General features: G+C 39.9%; 1 protein-coding gene and 1 long non-coding RNA gene across 12 annotated transcripts in view; one reads left to right on the top strand and one right to left on the bottom strand.

The window, feature by feature from the left end:
• Positions 1 to 18,795, bottom strand: part of lingo1a (leucine rich repeat and Ig domain containing 1a) — a 275,532-nt gene that overhangs the window by 74,268 nt on the left and 182,469 nt on the right. The window lies entirely within an intron of this gene.
• The window catches only part of LOC141380879 (uncharacterized), a 54,947-nt gene that overhangs the window by 11,370 nt on the left and 24,782 nt on the right, over positions 1 to 18,795 (top strand). The window contains exon 2 of the long non-coding RNA XR_012400210.1: positions 1,517 to 1,621. This is a non-coding gene — a long non-coding RNA (uncharacterized lncRNA). The remainder of the gene's footprint in view (positions 1 to 1,516; positions 1,622 to 18,795) is intronic.

Here is an 18,795-nt window from a genome sequence, read left to right as displayed (position 1 = left end):
AACCAGCCTAGGCTGGTTGGTTGGTTTTAGCTGGTCGACCAGGCTGGTTTTAGAGGGGTTTTGGCCACTTCCAGGCTGGTTTCCAGCCTGGTCTTAGCTGGTCAGTAGTGGTGGGCAAAGCGAGGCTTCGTGAAACACTGAGACAGTCGAAGCAAATGTGTCGAAGCTTCGAAACGTTTCGAAACCCCACTCTACAGTGACACCTAGTGGTCATTTTTATGTATTGCACTGAAACAGCTTCAGCAAAGAACAGTTGAGCAAATTGAGGCATTAAATCCCACTTTGCACACAAAAGCCTTCAAGAAATATAGTGGAGTGGTTAAGGTGTTTGTCTACCATACAGGGATAGTGGGATCGAATCCAAGTCAATGTAGTTTTGAAATGCTTTAAAATCAGTTGGTTATGCATTGCTCTTGTATCGTTTTGTTTCAACATTGGTCTGATATCCAAATAAACAATTTGTGAATAAATATGTCTTGTTTTGGTCTTAAAACAGGGATCTAATGCTAGATCAGAAACTGCGGTCTGAAGTTATCAAGAATTATTTACATTATTCATTAAATTTCCCATTTATTGTATTTTATTAATGTCTACCAAAACCCAACCATCCATCACAGTACTGTAAAATTATTAATTATAGTTTTACAGTGTTACAAAAATGATGCTATATTGAGGGCGTAACTGCAGCTGTATCCTATTTAGGCTACACAAAATAGAAACAGGATAAAATACATGAAACCATGATTTCAGAATATTTGTACAAGTCGGGATTTGAACCCAAAACGTAATTCAAAGCACAGTATCAGCGTGCACACGACTGATCCATTTAAGCTGATCCATGCTTTGAATCGCTTTAGTCACGTGACCAGGTGTTTCGAAACACTTAAGTCATGTGACTTGGGTGCTTCGGATCATGCTTCGGTGCAGTGTTTCGAAACACTTGCGCTTCGGGATCTCAACACTGTGTCGAAACGTCAGTTTCTCGTCAGCCATCCCTACTGGTCAGGCTGGGAGATGACCAGCTAAAACCAGCATGACCAGCCTAGCCAAGCTGGGTGTCCAGCCAAAACCAGCTATATCCAGCTTAAACCAGGCTGGTCAAGCTGGCTTTAGCTGGATTTGGCTGGTCATTTTCCATGGCTGGAAACCAGCCTGGAAATGGCCAAAACCCCTCTAAAACCAGGCTGGTCAACCAGCTAAAACTAGCCAACCAGCCTAGGCTGGTTTAAGCTGGATTTTTCAGCAGGGCTGTTATTTGTTTTTCGACTCTGGATTATCTGCATGTATCGGTTTGCCCCTGTGTTGACTGTTACCTGCCTGACCATTCTGTTTAATAAACCTGCATTTGGATCCGCACTCCGCACTTCGTTGTCCCCTTCACATTACAATCTTGAATACGTAGACCCGTAAACATTTCTGGAGAGTGCGAATTATGCAGCCAAATGCATGTTTGGCTGTATTTTGTCTTTAAAACAAACTCTATGATGTCGCCAATGGCTTCTGTTTCTTCCACCAGCTGACTGCTGTCACCGGTTTGCCCAGTGGCTTGGCGTGTACGTCGGCGGACTTGAGACGCAGAGCAGAGTCAACGGCATTCTGCAAGACTGGTTTCAGTAAACAGGTGAAACAAAAACCAGCAAAAACAAAAAACAAAAACATATACAAGTAAATAACAGGGTGAGAAGGTGGTAAAATCTGAAAACGTGGTAAAAATCAGGCTGCCGCGAGGACTTTTTTTTTCTGGATTGCTTTTGAAAACACTGTTAGTTGGGTTTAGCATAGGTGGTGGGCGGGTCAGTTGGAGCTTTTGAAAACACTATTGGTTAGGTGTAGGGAAAGCGGTGGGCGGGTCAATGGGTGCTTTTGAAAACGTTAGTTGGGTTTATGGAAGAAGTTGGGGTGATCGGTCAGTCAGTCAGGCTCAGTTGACAGCAGACTCTGGTGGAATTACGTAGGAACAGGTTGTGCGAATGGCACTAGAAATTTGAGATCTGAATAAGCGTATACTAGGGGTGTTAAAATTAATTGTTTCTTCGTTGCACTGCGATGCAGACGCGGACAATTCGATATCAGTTCAGTAATAATCATAACCCGTTATAATGTACTGACGTAACTTATTTCATATGCGCTATGTCGCCATAGCTTACTTTGGCGAGGGAGGCGAGTGCAAGTATTTACAACGCTCCAACTACTTAAAAAAATCAGAAGCTGTGCACAATTTCACTGTGTGTGTGTGTTTGCTGAGCAGTCTTTCACTGACACTTACAGCAGAAGCTCCTATTTCACTGCGATTCTCTCTCTCGCTCCCTGTCTCTCTTACTGTGGCCGATTTGACTTGCTGGCGTGGCTTTACCTGTCCTCTTGGCTGTTACAGCGTTACTTCTGGATAGAGGATTGTATTCCTGTGGATGTACTGTGGGAGCCGCGGGACCCGACCAGATTTCTTGCAGCGCATGAATAAATTTCCCAATAAAGGGCTGGAGCGGTCGGTAACTCTGGTGTATTTTGAACAGGAGCGGGCTTTCCGTCCAATATCGATCCCAAGCGAGCAAGCATATAAAATAAACAATACCTAAATAAATAGCGATACTGTACGTTGTTAAACTATTAATATTGCTCAATATACAAATTTGCAGAATGGTTTTGACTTCTATATTTTAGTAGATTTAAGTGGATTGACCTTAAAACAATCAAGTTGTCCAAAAAAAAACCCCTCTAGAATTATGTTGTTTCAGCTCAATTTAAACACGTAGTTTAAACAAGCAGCAAAAACGTTATTTTTTTGAGTGAGTGGTGAAAACGTTCTCATTTTAAACCCTAGTTAGAGTTACAGTACAATCCTTATCATTGATCATGCGGCATCTGTGCAGACACCCGAAAGTCTATTTTTATCCCGCATGTAAATCACGACTTCGGTAAACAGAATTTCCCAGATGAGCGCTCAAAGTGAGATCAATTAAAACACTTTGCTTATGAACAAGGCGAATTAAGGAAATTTATGGCAGTGGAATATAGATGGACAGCAGATCTGGATGCAAATCTTTGGCCCAGCGTTTGAGCATTCTCATGTGCCAGCGTGACTCGCCAACATCAAACCACTCTAAGAGAACAAAACCCGGCAAAAGCAGTTTTACAGATCAATGACGTTACATTATTGCAAAGTGTAAGTATGCATGCGTGTGCGTGCGTTCTCCTGTACCTCCTAAGTGTGTTCATAAATATCTAACGCCGGTACAATGATCCCGCTGTAAATGTGAAGATGGGTTTTGATTTTTCGCACATCTCTCAGGCTGATACATAATGCCGCGTACACAAATCAGATGCAGAATGCAGCTGAAAACATCCGCTGTTTCTCGAATTACCAAATAGATGTTTTACAACCTTGAATGTGAACTATTTACAGTTATCGATGCATGGAAAGGCCCTTTCAGAGGCGTCTCTCTCTCTCATATGCGTGCTGCTCTGCATGTTTAGTGGACTAATGATGCCTGTAATTTTCTCCTTGAAGATCAGGCAGGTAACAGACCTATTAAGAGACCTGAAAAACATCACAAGCCGGCTTTGATGTAATGGTCAGGTATTTAAATTTATAAGGATGGGCTGTTCATCATCTGAAGGAGCATCGCCTTGTCTAGATGGCGCCGCTGATTAATAATGGTAGTCATTTGTTTAGTGTTGTCACACAATGTAGATGTATGTGCATCTGGTGTTGTCTAGAATTGCTTCCCTGCATAATACACTATTCATTCATTCATTCATTCTCCTTTGGCTTATTCGCTTATTTATCAGGGGTCACCACTGCGAAATGAACCGGCAACAATTCCAACATATGTTTTACATAGCAGATGCTCTTCCGGCCACATCCCAGAGGGAAACACTTATAACTGTATAGTATACACTCAACAGTTACATTTTTTTCAAATCCATTTAATTTATCTCTGGGTCGCACTTTTAGCTTAGCTTAGCATAGATCATTGAATCGGATTAGACCATTAGCATCTTTCTGAAAAATTCTTGTAGATACATTTCCTGTTTAAAGCTCAAGTATTCTGTTGTTGCTTCACGAGTTCACTCTTCAGTCGTTTAAGAATAAGGCGTATTAGGCAACCCAAGCTCAATCTGGAAACGTAGCCCCGCGGACGTTTCTGGAGACCGCGATTTACGTGGCCGGAGGTACGTAAAGGCCGCGTTTGTTTTTTTTCGAGCGAACGCTGCAGGGCGGTGTGGCGCCGCTCCGCCCCTCCTCTTCACGCTCGCCGGCTGACGGATAGCCTCCGAGTGGAGGGCTTTCCCGACGCAATCAGTTTGTCCGCCTAGCTCACAGCATTGCGTCGGCGGAGCGGAGGCCCCGGAGGAGGAGGACGAGCCGGAGCCGGAGCCGGCCGCGGTGGACGACGACCGGGATCGAGTCCGGGGAACGGCGGGTTCCGGAAATCAGGTAAGACGAAAAACGGAATCCCTAAAATAAGGGCAAGAACGCGGCCGGATCCGAAAACGCGGTCGGAATCGAAGACGGGGGCTTTTTTTTTTTTTTTTTTTTTTTCGATCCAGCCGCTATTCGCGCGAGAATGGCGCGGGCGCGAACACAGCGCGCACAGCGGCCTCTCGCGGATCCGCGAAAAAACAAAAAACTGCTCCAATACGTACCTCCCGGACGTAAATCGCTGTCCGCAGAAACGTCCGCGGGGCTACGTTTCCACAATGAGCCCAGGTTGGTATTAGGCGTGCTGTCCGGGAAGAGGGCTCTGAGCTCGGGGAGACTTCCCAACTCGAGTTATTCCCCTTATCAGGAAACAGAGAGGAGTTGGGATTTGAGCGAAGTATCTAGCCCGGCCCCAGAACACTTCCCCGGGAATGTAATGCTTAAGAGGTGTGGTGTCAGGGTGGTGGAGGGATGTTAAAGTCGTGAGATGCTGCAGGTAAGATAGCTTTGGTATATATAAGGGTTTGGTCAAGAACTGATTTGATAATAGATTAATTGTCAATGACGTATTCGAGAAACTTCTTTGCGTGCTCCTCCTGAAATTTGTTTATAAAACATCACATTATTTACTAGGAATGACAGATAAACTGAAAAGCTACTATTATCTAGATTCTAGACGGATACGGCTTGCTTTAAGCTTCATCTTAGGCTGTGTGTCCACTGGAGCGTTTATGCGATGCAGAAATACGAGCGGTGTTCAAAAACAGCAGCGTAGCATTTTTTTTTTTTGTCACTTGCTGTTACAAGTTTTTGTGGTGGTGAAGACAGTAGCAAGGTATAGTTCAGCCCCTCCTCCACTATGATTTGACAGCTAACTTAAAAGTGATATTGATTGAACTTGAAATGCCTGCTTAATGCCTCGCTACACTGCAGCGGCTCAAAAAACACGGCGCTAATATTGATTAGATTAGAACAACTAAAATAAAAGACCTAGTTCAAGAAAATACACATAACGCAACTACGAAATACTCAAGCTTTAAATAGGAAAATTATTGAAACACTGGTAATTTTTGAGAGAGGCTAATTATCTAATCTGATCCAATGACCTATGCTAAGCTAAGCTAAAAAAGTACCTAAATATTCACTGAATGGATTCAAAAATGGTAAAAACTCTAGTTTGCTTGCAAAATGAGCCTATAAAGTGGAGTGTTCCTTTAAGGGAAGACTAAATGTGTGTTTGTTTTTTACTGTTGATGCAAATGGTCTAATCTGATTCTACGATCTATGCTAAGCTAAGCTAAAAGTGCTCCCGCCAGACCTGGAGATCAGCTAAATGGATTCAAAAAAGATAAAACTCAACCTTTTAACTCAGGGGTGGCCAATCCTGTTCCTGGAGATCTACCTTCCTGCAGATTTCAGTTGCAACCCTTATCAAACACACCTGCCTATAATTATCAAGTGAATTTCAGGTCCTAATTAATTGGTTCAGGTGGGTGTGATCAGGGTAGGAGCTAAACTGTACAGGAAGGTAGATCTCCAGGAACAGGATTGAGCACCCCGGTTTTAACTCTAGGGGGGTTTTAAAATGAGCCTATAACGTGGAGTGTTCCTTTAAAGGAAGAGTAAACATGTGCTTGTGTGTTATTGTTGGGTTTACAAATGGATGCAAGAGGCTCTGCAAAATGAAAAGCACTAAACATATAGCGTGTATGCTATATTATATGCGGAAAATATTTTTTTACATCAATAATTTGCTTTAGCATTAAAGTAGTACATATTATATAGTTGTCAAAAATATTATTAAGAAATAATATTAAATATTAACATAAACAGTGTTATCTTAATAACACCAGGTTTTCATGTTAATATTTGTTTCATGTAGCCAATAAAAAGCCACAAAAACACACCAGAAATAATTTGAATACTTAAATTGAGTCAGTTTTGTAATAATATATCTCATTTAACAGCTTTTTCACACTTAGAAAAAAAATAATAATACATTAATAAAAAGCAACTATCTTAAAAATTAAAACTCTTCAAGACTCGACTATTTTGTAATTGCATCGTGTACTAACTCCAACAGAAAATTCTAAGTTGCTATTTTCTAGGCTGATATGGCTAGATTTACATCAGTACATGATGTAACTACAGAAAAGTCAAGCTTTACACTCTTCAGTGATTTTTGAGAGATGCTAATGGTCTAATCCGATTCAATAATCTATGCTAAGCTAAGCTAAATGAGCTCCTGCCAGACTTGGAGATCAGCTAAATGTATTCAACAATAAAAAAATAATCTGTTTAGGGGGGTTGTAAAATGAGCAAAAATATCTATTGCAACAGGTCTTACCAAGCACTGAAATATTGCGATGATAAAAACAAACCTGAACTAAGGTCATTAATTACTAAAAGTTCTTTTTGTCTCCATGGTTTCCGCCTTTTCGCAGCGCATTTGCATTTTAGGTCTTGAAAATACATATTAGGCTACTTGATGACAATCCCTTAGAGAGGGATCGCATTAAAAGGCCAAAGCACAGCTCAACCAAACGAACACTGATTTACAGGCTGGATTTAAGGATAGATTACTAACACCCGAGAAGCCATCCCACAGCCTCAGACCCTTTCCATTGGGAAAACGACACGAGTGTGGAAATAAACAGAAAACTCTTTACCACTTTGTGTTTTTCGCCAAGCTCCAGGAATCAGGCACAGGTCAGGAGAACAAACAAAAACGGCATTTCGAAAGGGATCGCAGGGTTATTTGATTGATTTCCTTTAGGTAGACCATCCCAATAGACAAACTCAGTCTAAAGACAATTTAATTAAGAGGCAGATGGCAGCAGGGGAGATAATCCTGCCGAGTTTGATGTAATTCAGAGATGATTAAAAACACCATCGCTGCTTTTCCCCCCCAAATGAACTCACTCTGACCACACCGAGGGTGCGAATCACAGATTTACCCACAGGCCCAATCAGCAGGACTCATCTGGAATTACCGCTCACATTTTCCATGGGAAAGATCACGTCCCTTTGGTCCCTTGTGACCTGAGAAGGTACCTGGGAATTTGTTGCCTACACGACACGGCCGTTTTAGGCAAATGTAATCAAGTAGCTGCTTGAAAAACGGTGCGCCTTTTGCTTTGGCTTCATTTACACTCCGCCGTAATGTCCGTATGATTAGCAACACCTCACGTGGGGTCTATTTTCAGGCTGGATATTTATAAAGCCGGAATATTTAAAGCGGTCACAGGCTGGGTTTGGATCCATCCCAGATTTATGATCACGGCAGGAAATCTAGAACCCTCAGCCTACAAACTGAATTATCGTCGGGTTGCTGACAGCAGTGATTAAATCCTGAATGGATTTTGATGAAAACCAACAAGAGTGTTTTGCATTTTACATTAGCGCAAATTATGCACATTTTTGGAACATTAAATCAGCCAGTTTGAGTAAGGCACATTAGGGAAGAAAAATTGCATTATTAATTAATATCCCAATTGTTTCTTTTATAAATCACTGTGATTTAATGGAGAGCAAACATTTGCATATGCCTCGGGTTCCTCAGTTTTTTTCTCCTTTGGATAAAATGGCCTAATGTGTTCGAGAAGAATCTGCGACAACCTTTTAGACTTGCCAAGGAACCAAAGCCTGTGAACAAAAGTCAGAATATTTTTCATCGAACACCTCCAAATTAGGTGCTATCCACACTAGCTCTGTACACTTGGTGCATTCAAACTACACTATTCTAGAGACATTTGTATACATTTTTTATTTATCCTTCTGTAAATATAATCTTTATCATTTAGTATATTATTTGTTTATTTTCATTAACTTTTTAAGGATGAATTAAAAACACTGAGGTATTCAAAAATGATCACATATGTTTAAGCAGGGACACACATTGTGTTTATGTTAATACTAGTGCTGTCAATCGATTAAAAAAATTAACAAATAAATCACACTTTTTTTTAATTAATCGCGATTAATCACATTTAAAAGACTGAAACTTGTAATTTTGGCTATTGAAATGTGAAATTAATGTAAACGCAAAACAAAAACTATTTAAATTCAAAATATAATTCATTATTAGAATTTTTGTTTAACTTGTAACAGATTTCTTTATGTAAACAACATACCCACAATAAACCATCAAGATCCTGGCTTGACAGCCATATTTTTTACAGAAATAAAAACACAGGCATGTTAATGCCATTTGAATTTCAAAACAATCAATACCAATAAAGAAAACATTGATTTCCATGTTGGATTTTAAGTGGACTGCAAAAAATGCCAAAATACAGGCATTGCAGATATGGAAATTGGAAAATTATAATAACAATAAAGTATTGAATTCAAACAATTGTACTCATTGAAAAGTTGTATTGGTGTGAGTTGACAACATTAACTATAAAGTAGAAACAATTTTGCTTAGTCCTCCTTTACATTCATCCAGTTGTTAAAACAGCTCAGTCTGTTGACATTAGTGGGGGACAATGTGGATCTTTTCTTTTGAATGATGTGAGCTGAGAATGCAACACAATCTCACGGCAATTCATAACTTTTTGATTTAGTGGCTACGGACAATGATGTTAAGGCAGGTTTAGCCAGATTTGTAGCTAAGAAACTTGTGCGTGTGCACACAGACACACACACACAACGCGGGCAGGACAGGGAAGCCGGAGCGCCTCCCTGCAGATTCAACAAGCATGATTGTGTTCATCAAATTTGCTTAAACTAAGCGTTTTAAAATATGGCTATATTTCACAATGATTCTGACACAACAACACAAAGCAGACGCTTTACAAAAGTTGCTTTTAGGGGGGAAACACGTCAAACTTAATAAAACATTGGAGGGCGCATACTAAAAGGCAGAGGAATGCGCTGTCTTTGACAGCTCGCGACTTCATTTGGCACTTTCTGAGAACATTTACATAGACAACAATACTCAGATTTTAATATGATTAAGATAACACTCTTATTAAGAGTCTACCATGTAAGCAGCAATTTTTGATTACCTTAAAGGACCACCGAGTCATGAAATGCGGAGGTTTTTCTTTCCGTTCGCCATGCGGTATCAAGTTCCATTGAAACAAAAGTCGCAAGTTAAAAATGAAACACCCAAAATTGAATGAAACTCTGGAAGAAAACCCTGGAGAGCCTGCTGATGCCACAATAATTGTTTTATACTGAAACTTGCCTTGAAAAAAGTGCTTCCTTTGTCATATCCATATTTCTTTGCATGTTGAACACACGTCCACCACAACAGGACAGAAAACAAACTACAACTGCGTTAATTGTGTAATTTGTGTTAAATATTTCAAAATAATCGCATGAGTGAACGCACTAATTTTGACAGCACTAGTTAATACCAATGATAATTTTAAGCAATGCTCATATTATATTCCTGCAGGAATAAAACACATCTTCCTCTGGAAATGCATCACAACACAAAGCCAACTGCACCACCAGTAGGTTGTAGGATATCTTGCAAATGAAATAATCATGCCAGAAATACAGTGCATGAACTTTTATTATGCCTGCTCTCTTCTAAATAAGCATTTACTTTCTACACATGGACATGTAACCCTCCTTCTGACTACGAGTGGGATTCAATCTGGTGATTTCTTACTAGCTGACCTCCATTACACCTCATTCCCATCTGGGTCATGGCACCAATGTAACACCCTCAACCTTTAAACCTCAGTCATATCATGGTAAAAGGACCCCACCAGTTCTCTATATACCACTCTGAGTAATGGTATCAATCCAGTGCATCTGGCATGGGAGCACAGCTCTTACTAGCTGGTATCTATACCACTTACTTCTCTAAACCGGGTCACGGCACCAATTTAGTACCCTCAGCCATTAAAGTCGCCCTCAAATCAAAATGAAAGTTTTGAAAGTAACAAATAATATAAACATTCTTTTGACATTTTAATGGGATCATCGTGCGTTTCAACTCTTCATCAGATCGTTTGACCAGTCACATGCTCTCTTACATCATTTAACCAATCATGTAACCAAATCATTATTCAGTTTTGGCCTTTTATTTGCTATTTTTGAGACCTGATATAACAAACTTTAAAAAGAAGTTTCAAAGTTCACCAATACTGTTATTATCTCTGTGTAAAATACCAAAAGTTAGACAAGGAGTGTGTGCTTTGTGTTCATGCTATTGAGGTCACACACCCTTGATTTTTATAGAACACATAAAAACAAAGATGCTTTAATATGTTCTGTGTTTCATTGGACTGTGCAGAGTAGCATTATAACAGAAGACTAACATGTATATAGTCTGATAAAACATCTCTGCTTTTTCTCCACGTGATCATGGCATAATAAAAGCTCTGCTACTTTTGTGCCACATTGCATTTGTCTCTCATCAGCAATTGCTTCAGCATTCTAGTTTCGATTTGACAGGTTCAGTCTTACTCTGTTTCATACAATAACAAGTGTTTAATTCTTTATCTCATCCATCAACATGATTTTCTAAAGGAGTCCTGTAGATGTTATGAAGACCACAACGCCCATTATTACACACTCAGTCATGACATCATCAAACTATGCTTGTGTTTGTTGTGAATACATACCCTCTAGTGGCCAAAATAACATACTATGCCTTCAACTTTTTCAATAGGCAAGGGAATGAGTCATGCTGTCATCAAACTACATTTGTTTGTTGTGAATAGTGGCCAAAATTACATACTGTGCCTTCAAATTTACCAATATTCAAGGAAATGTGTCCTGAAAAGATGTAATGAAGACCACAACTCCAATCAAATGAAATTTTTGTTTGTTGTGAATACACGCCCTCTAGTGGCAAAAATAACATTCTGTGCCTTCAAAATTCATCAATAGTCAAGGACATGAGTCTTGTAAGATATAGAGAGAATCGTGACTCCCATGATTCCGCACACAGTCATGCCATCATCAAACAACACTTTTATTTGTTGTGAATATACCCCCTCTAGTGGCTAAAATTACATTCTGTGCCTTCAAGTTTATCAATAGTCAAGGAAATGAGTCCTGTAAGATGTAATGAGGTCCACAACTCCCATGATTCCACACTCAGTCACGCCATGATCAAATTACACTTTTGTTTGTTGTGAATGCACACCCTCTAGTGGCCAAAATTACATTATGTGCCTTTAAGTTTATCAGTAGTCAAGGAACTGAGTCCTATAAGATGTACTGAAGACCACAACTCCCATGATTCCACACTCAGTCACGCCATCATCAAACTACACTTGTTTGTTGTGAATACACGCCCACTAGTGCCTAAAACTACCTTCTGTGCCTTCAAATTCATCAATAGTCAAAGAAATGAGTTTTGAAAGATATAGAGAGAACCACAACTCCCATGATTCCACACTCAGTCATGCCATCATCAAACTACACTTTTGTTTGTTGTGAATACACCCCCTCTAGTGGCTAAAATTACATTCTGTGCCTTCAAGTTTATCAATAGTCAAGGAAATGAGTCCTGTAAGATGTAATGAAGACCACAACTCCCATGATTCCACACTCAGTCACGCCATGATCAAATTACACTTTGTTTGTAGTGAATACACACCCTCTAGTGGCCAAAATTACATTATGTGCCTTTAAGTTTATCAATAGTCAAGGAAATGAGTCCTATAAATTGTAATGAAGACCACAACTCTCATGATTCCACACTCAGTCACGCCATCATCAAACTACACTTGTTTGTTATGAATACACGCCCACTAGTGGCTAAAACTACATACTGTGCCTTCAAATTGATCAATAGTCAAAGAAATGAGTCTTGTAAGATATAGAGAGAACCACAACTCCCATGATTCCACGCACACAGTCAAGCCATGATCAAACTACACTTTTGTTTGTTGTGAATACATGCCCACATGTTTTGCTTCTTACACTTTCTTTACATACTTGAAACTTGCCTACAGCACTTTTTCATTGTTGCTCTTATAACTGTGTAAATTGCTTCCTTGTCCTCATTTGTAAGTCCCTTTGGATAAAAGCATCTGCTAAATGACTAAATGTAAATGTATATGCAATTCCCTCTCTGACTCCACTCGCGGCTAAAACGACATACTGTGCTCTCACGTTTATCAATAGCCACGTAAATGAGTCCCGTAGGATGTAATGAAGACAACAACTCCCATGATTCCACACTCAGTCATGCCATCATCAAACTAACCTTTTGCTTGTTGTGAATACACGCCCTCTAGTGGCCAAAATTACATACTGTGCCTTCAAACTTACCAATATCCAAGGAAATGAGTCCTGTAACATGTAATAAAGACCACAACTTTCATGATTCCACACAGTCACGGTATCATTAATAGAAACTTTTGTTTGTTGTGAATACCCTCTGGTGGCCAAAATGACATCCTGCACCTTCACATTTACAGGAAAAACAGCTGATGCTTGAATAAGAACTTGAATAAGAACCAAGTCTGTCTCACAAGCTCCAGAAGAGCATTTGGTTTTGTTTTACTTCAGCAAACGGCGCATTTTGGGAGAGCTCTGGACACCAGTTTCCCGTTCCAGCTCGAATTACCACCCTCCAGATTTACGCATGTGTGGCGTAATCTCCAAACTTATTCGGTTCCCCTCACCGCCGGCTACAAATCTCCTTCCTCGCAGCCCCCTCACCGCCCAAGAAATGTCTTCACATTGCTGCTCTCAGAGGAAAAAGACTGACCTTGACGACAAGTCCCCCTCTTAAACGCAGATTACACCAAATCTTTCTCCAGCACACACGCTTCCAGAAATCCATTTTTCCACCTCTGATGGTTTTATATCTCGGCGGCAGCTCTTCGACAGCACAGGACACTCAGATTACAGTCAAATTTACTGTGAGGCAGCATAAACACTTCTTTATCTTATTAAGCATGCATGGATTCATGAACATGAATATTCAAACGCTCATATGCATATTCACAAAGTACGACTCAGTTTCTCAACCTTTACTCTTTGCTTCGTTCTTCAGTCACACACACAATAATCACATGCATAAACAGAGGCAAGCGGGGCGTCTTTCGCTGGAGTTTTCGAACAATTACAATCAGCTCTTTCAGCTGAGATCTGCGGCAGTTCCCAGCATGCATCAGCACCTTGTGTTTGCCACCCCGTATGTGTTGAAAGGGTTGAAAAGACGCTGTTCATCAACACCGTTCTGATCTCGGGTTTGCTCTGGTTGTAGGCGAGCGGGCAAAGATCAGCTGTCAGAGAAAGCAGATATTTTAATAAATCGCAGCCATTGTGCGCCAACCATCTGTCTGTGTATGAAAATGATCACACTATATGACAAGACTATACACACGTTACTGACAGTGACATAAGCCCTGGTCTTACGCAAAGTTTGTTTACACTTTCCAAAAACAACCTGAGTAATTAATGAAAAAAAATTCAAAGATTAATTGAAGTTTTTAGATGAACTAACCCTTTAAACCTTCAACTTAAAAGACCTATTGAACATACAGATAAGGATACTGTATATATATATATATATATATATATATATATATATATATATATATATATATATATATATATATATATCACTTTAAATCACAAGTAATATGAAATATTTACACTCACTGGCCACTTTATTAGGTACACCTGTCCAACTGCTTGTTAACGCAAATTGGCAGCAACTCAATGCATTTAAGCATGTAGACAGGGTCGAGACAATCTGCTGCAGTTCAAACTAAGCAACAGAATGGAGAAGAAAGGTGATTTAGGTGACTATGGTTGTGGTATGGTTGTTGGTGCCAGATGGGCTGATCTGAGTATTTCAGAAACTGCTGATCTACTGGGATTTTCACGCACAACCATCTCTAGGGTTTACAGAGAATGGTCCGAAAAAGAGAAAATATCCAGTGAGTGGCAGTTTTGTGTGCACAAATGCCTTGTTGATGCAAGAGGTCAGAGGAGAATGGCCAGACTGGTTCCAGCTGATAGAAAGGCAACAGTAACTCCAATAACCACTTGTTACAATTGAGGTAGGCGAGTAGGTAGTGCTGTCGCCTCACAGCAAGAAGGTCGCTGGTTCGAACCTCGGCTTAGTTGGTGTTTCTGTGAGGAGTTTGCATGTTCTTCCTGCCTTCGCGTGGGTTTCCTCCGGGTGCTCCGGTTTCCCCTACAGTCCAAAGACATGCGGTACAGGTGAATTGGGTATGCTAAATTGTCCATAGTGTATGAGTGTGTGTGTGAATGTGTGTGTGGATGTTTCCCAGAGATGTGTTGCGGCTGGAAGGGCATCCGCTACATAAAAACTTGCTGGATAAGTTGGCGGTTCATTCCGCTGTGGCGACCCCGGATTAATAAAGGGACTAAGCCGACAAGAAAATGAATGAACGAATGAATGACAACCGAGGTATGCAGAAGAGCATCTCTTAACGTACAACACGTCCAACCTTGAGGCAGATGGGCTATTGAGAAAGCAGATTGAGGAAGACCACATCGGCGGCCCCTCATGCCAGCTAAGAACAGGAAACAGGCTACAATTAGCACAGGCTCACCAAACTTGGACAATAGAAGATTGGAAAAACGTTGCCTGGTCTGATGAGTCTCGATTTCTACTGCGACATTCGGATGGTAGGGTCAGAATTTGGCATCAACAACATGAAAGCATGGATCCATCCTGTCTTGTATCAACGGTTCAGGCTGGTGGTGTAATGGTGTGGGGGATATTTTCTTGGCACACTTTGGGCCCATTAGTACCAATTGAGCATCCTGTCAACACCACAGCCTACCTGAGTATTGTTGCTGACCATGCCCATCCCTTTATGACCACAGTGTACCCATGTTTTGACAGCTACTTACAGCAGGATAGCGCGCCATGTCCTAAAGCAAATCATCTCAAACGGGTTTCTTGCACATGACAATGGGTTCACGGTACTTAAATGGCCTCCACAGGCACCAGATCTCAATCCAATAGAGCACTTTTGGGATGTGTGAAACTGGAGATTCGCATCACGGATGTGCAGCTGACAAATCTGCAGCAACTGAATGATGCTGTCATGTCAATATGGAGCAAAATCCCTCTTGTTGAATCTATGCCACAAAGGATTAAGGCAGTTCTGAAGGCAAAAATGGTGTCCATCCTGATACTAGTAAGGTGTACCTAATAAAGTGGCCAATGAGTGTATGTATGTATGTATATATATATATATATATATATATATATATATATATATATATATATATATATATATATATATATATATATAGTCAATGTGGTACAGTTTCAGACAGATATGTATGTGATTTTTATAGGTAACACTGCGATTAAGTTCAATAAGTTAGATAATGTATTTATTAGCATGAGCTTAAAGTCAACTTTTACAGTATTTACTAATCAAAGTTACTGTGAATTTCAACATTTACACTCTAAATAGGGATAGTTTATTGAAAGAAAATGTTGGGTTAACCTCTTACGGCCCAAGGTGTTTTTTTACAAGCATGTTTTATTTCTCTTTGCTATTCAGGTTTATTGAAACCTAATTAGAATAAAAACCTAAGAATTATCTTTTGATATGTTTACTTTTAGAGAAAAAAGATGTCCATATATGTATATAAATACAGACTTGTGGTCTGAATTTATTTAAAACACTTTTTCCTGACTGTTTTGTAATGCATATTTAACAGAATTTTTTTGAACATGTTTTGACTTTCAGAGAGTAAAAACTAAATTTTATCCTATTTTAGACTGTTAAAATAGTGTTTGGGACATTTCATTTGCTGCAAAACAGTTCTAGGATGACACTGTATGTCTGTAAGAAAACAAAACATTCAAAGTATTTTAAATAGCTACTTAAGAGCAAAAAAAGTGCTGTCCACGTATGTGGCCACTAAGCCCTAGGAGGTTAAATATGGGTGCGAAAGTTGAATTGGTCATTCAGTTAAATTTAAATTACGCATTTTGTTTTGTTCATATTTGACTTAACATTTGGTTACAAACTAATGCATTACTAAAATCAACAGTTGTACTAATATTAATATTAGTTTATGTACTGATTAATATACTGTGATAAATGTATTGTTGATTAACAACTATTATTAACTAATTAAACCTTATTGTAGAGATTTACCATTTTATATTATTATATTATATTGTATAATTATTGTTGGATTTATTTAATCCTTAATGCAGCTGCTCTGGGGTTTAGCTGGATGTTTTTACAATGTCTGAACTGACAGAAAAGAGTGAAGATAAATTGGAGCTCTTTAGAAACTCCACAAGAGTCTGAGCAGCAAAATAAAATCTTCTTTCAGAAGAGCAGAAATAGAGCGAACGGCCTAACCATCTCATCTCCCTCCATGACAGAAATTGAGCTCCAATCTTTTCTTTTTTTCTCTCTCTCTCGAGAAAGAGATTCACACATGCGGAATGTAGCGTGTCGTTTGTCTTCAGTCATGCGAAATGCCGTCCGTCAGTTTTACTGCAGCCTGGTTTCCTCTCCGCACAGTCACGATAAATGATGGAGAACAGGAGCAAAATGAGGAAGAAAAGAGAGAGAGAGAGAAAGAGGGCTGCAATGTTTCTGCACAGATATGGCTTTCAAATACTGGCTTATGGGTCGGAATTCATACGCTATCATTCAAAATGACGAACCAAAATAACACAAGGTTCATTTATCCCTCCAGGCTGATGTGTTGTTTTTTTTTCCTTCATGGCTTCAGTTACAGAGGGGCAAAAACAGCTCGGTGTAAACCAAACTCTTTTACAACCATATTACAGGGAAATAGCCATTACTACATGTTGGGTAGAATAAAACTCTTGTGAGGGAAGACTTCTGACTATCAGTGAGCATAAATACAACTTCAGCTCATCCTAATAAAATAAAAATATAGGTTTAATGAAAAAATACAAATTCATTATGCATGTTTAGTCTTGATAATCTACCAACAAACTGCAAGAAGGCAATGGTTTACATTGCGGAACGACTTTACCGGTATATTCAATAAAGCGCTGTTCACACATGCGAGGACGTTACGGAAATTTTCCGGAAAAGAGCATTCACACATCCATTCCAAAATACCGGTAAATTCTGACATCATTCAACACAAATGAGCTTTAAACGGCTGCGCTTTTATTTGTAAACATTTGACTACATTACAAACTCTGTGGATGATCAATATTGTGAACAACTTTCGCAGGATCACTTTCGCATGTCGAGATGTTCATAATATGTGCGTGTGCAGGCGCTCACAGGCTGTTTCACAGGCACACGCAAAGCTTGAAGGTAAACAAACAATGGCTTATCATAAGCATCTCATCGATGATTATTTACACAGTTGGCATTAAGAAGAACATATAAACGTGATCTGACTAACTCCTAGCAGCTAAATGTGTCTGGAAAAATATTCAAAGGCTTTTATTCTCACAAACCGCGCGGACGTAAATGCGTTGTGATTGGCTAAAGCAGACGTCTCACGTCAGCACGTTCTAGACGTGCACGCGCTTATTACGGCAATCTTCCTTCTGCATTCACACAGCGCAGCATTCCGGCAAATTGCCGGTAATGTTACAACTTCTCTTTCCGGAAAATAGCCAGAACGAATTTACCAGTATTTTCAAAAAGGACCTGTTCACACATACAACCTTTAGGAAAGGTCTGTATGTGTGAAAGGGGCTATAGGCTATTTCTTATCATTCAGTTGGTCGCTATTAGGACAATATTTGTGCTACAAATAAATGATAGTAAACACAGACTTTCCGAACCGAAATGAACACACGTTCATGACTGAACTGAGTTAATACGCTTTGACAAAGGTGTCTGTAGAATTTGTTTACAAAATGGGTGAATTGACTGATGGATGGATAATTGGGTAAGTGAATGGAATGATGGATGGGTGGGTGGGTTTATGGATTAGTGGATGGATGGTTGGGTTGGTGAAAGGAATGATGGATGCAAAGATGGATGAATTGTGAAAGAATGGATGAATGTTTGGTTGGCTGGTTTGGGGGATTGGTTTGATGGAATGATAGGTGGATGGATAGATGGAGCAGTGGGTGGGTGGTTTTGTGGAATGATCGGGAGATGAATGGTTGGTTAGGTGGGTGGATAGATGGCTGTGTGGGCGAATGGAATTATTAGTAGAAGGATGGATGGATGCATGCATGGTTGGTTGATTGGTTGGTTAGTTGGGTGAATGGAATGATTGCTGGATGGGTGGCTGATTGGGTGGATGAATGGAATGTTGGTTGGGTGCATGGGTGGGTGAATGGAATGACTGGATAGGTGGGTGAATGGAATGATTGGTAGATAGATGGATGGTTGGTTGGTTGGGTGGGTGAATGGGTGAACAGAATGGGTGGGTGAATGGAATGATGGGTGGGTTGGTTGGTTGGGAAGATGGCTGGCTGGAATGATTGG

Source organism: Danio rerio, chromosome 25 (assembly GCF_049306965.1).
Source record: "Danio rerio strain Tuebingen ecotype United States chromosome 25, GRCz12tu, whole genome shotgun sequence".
NCBI classification, from domain to species: domain Eukaryota; kingdom Metazoa; phylum Chordata; class Actinopteri; order Cypriniformes; family Danionidae; genus Danio; species Danio rerio.
This window is presented reverse-complemented; position numbering and strand designations above follow the sequence as displayed.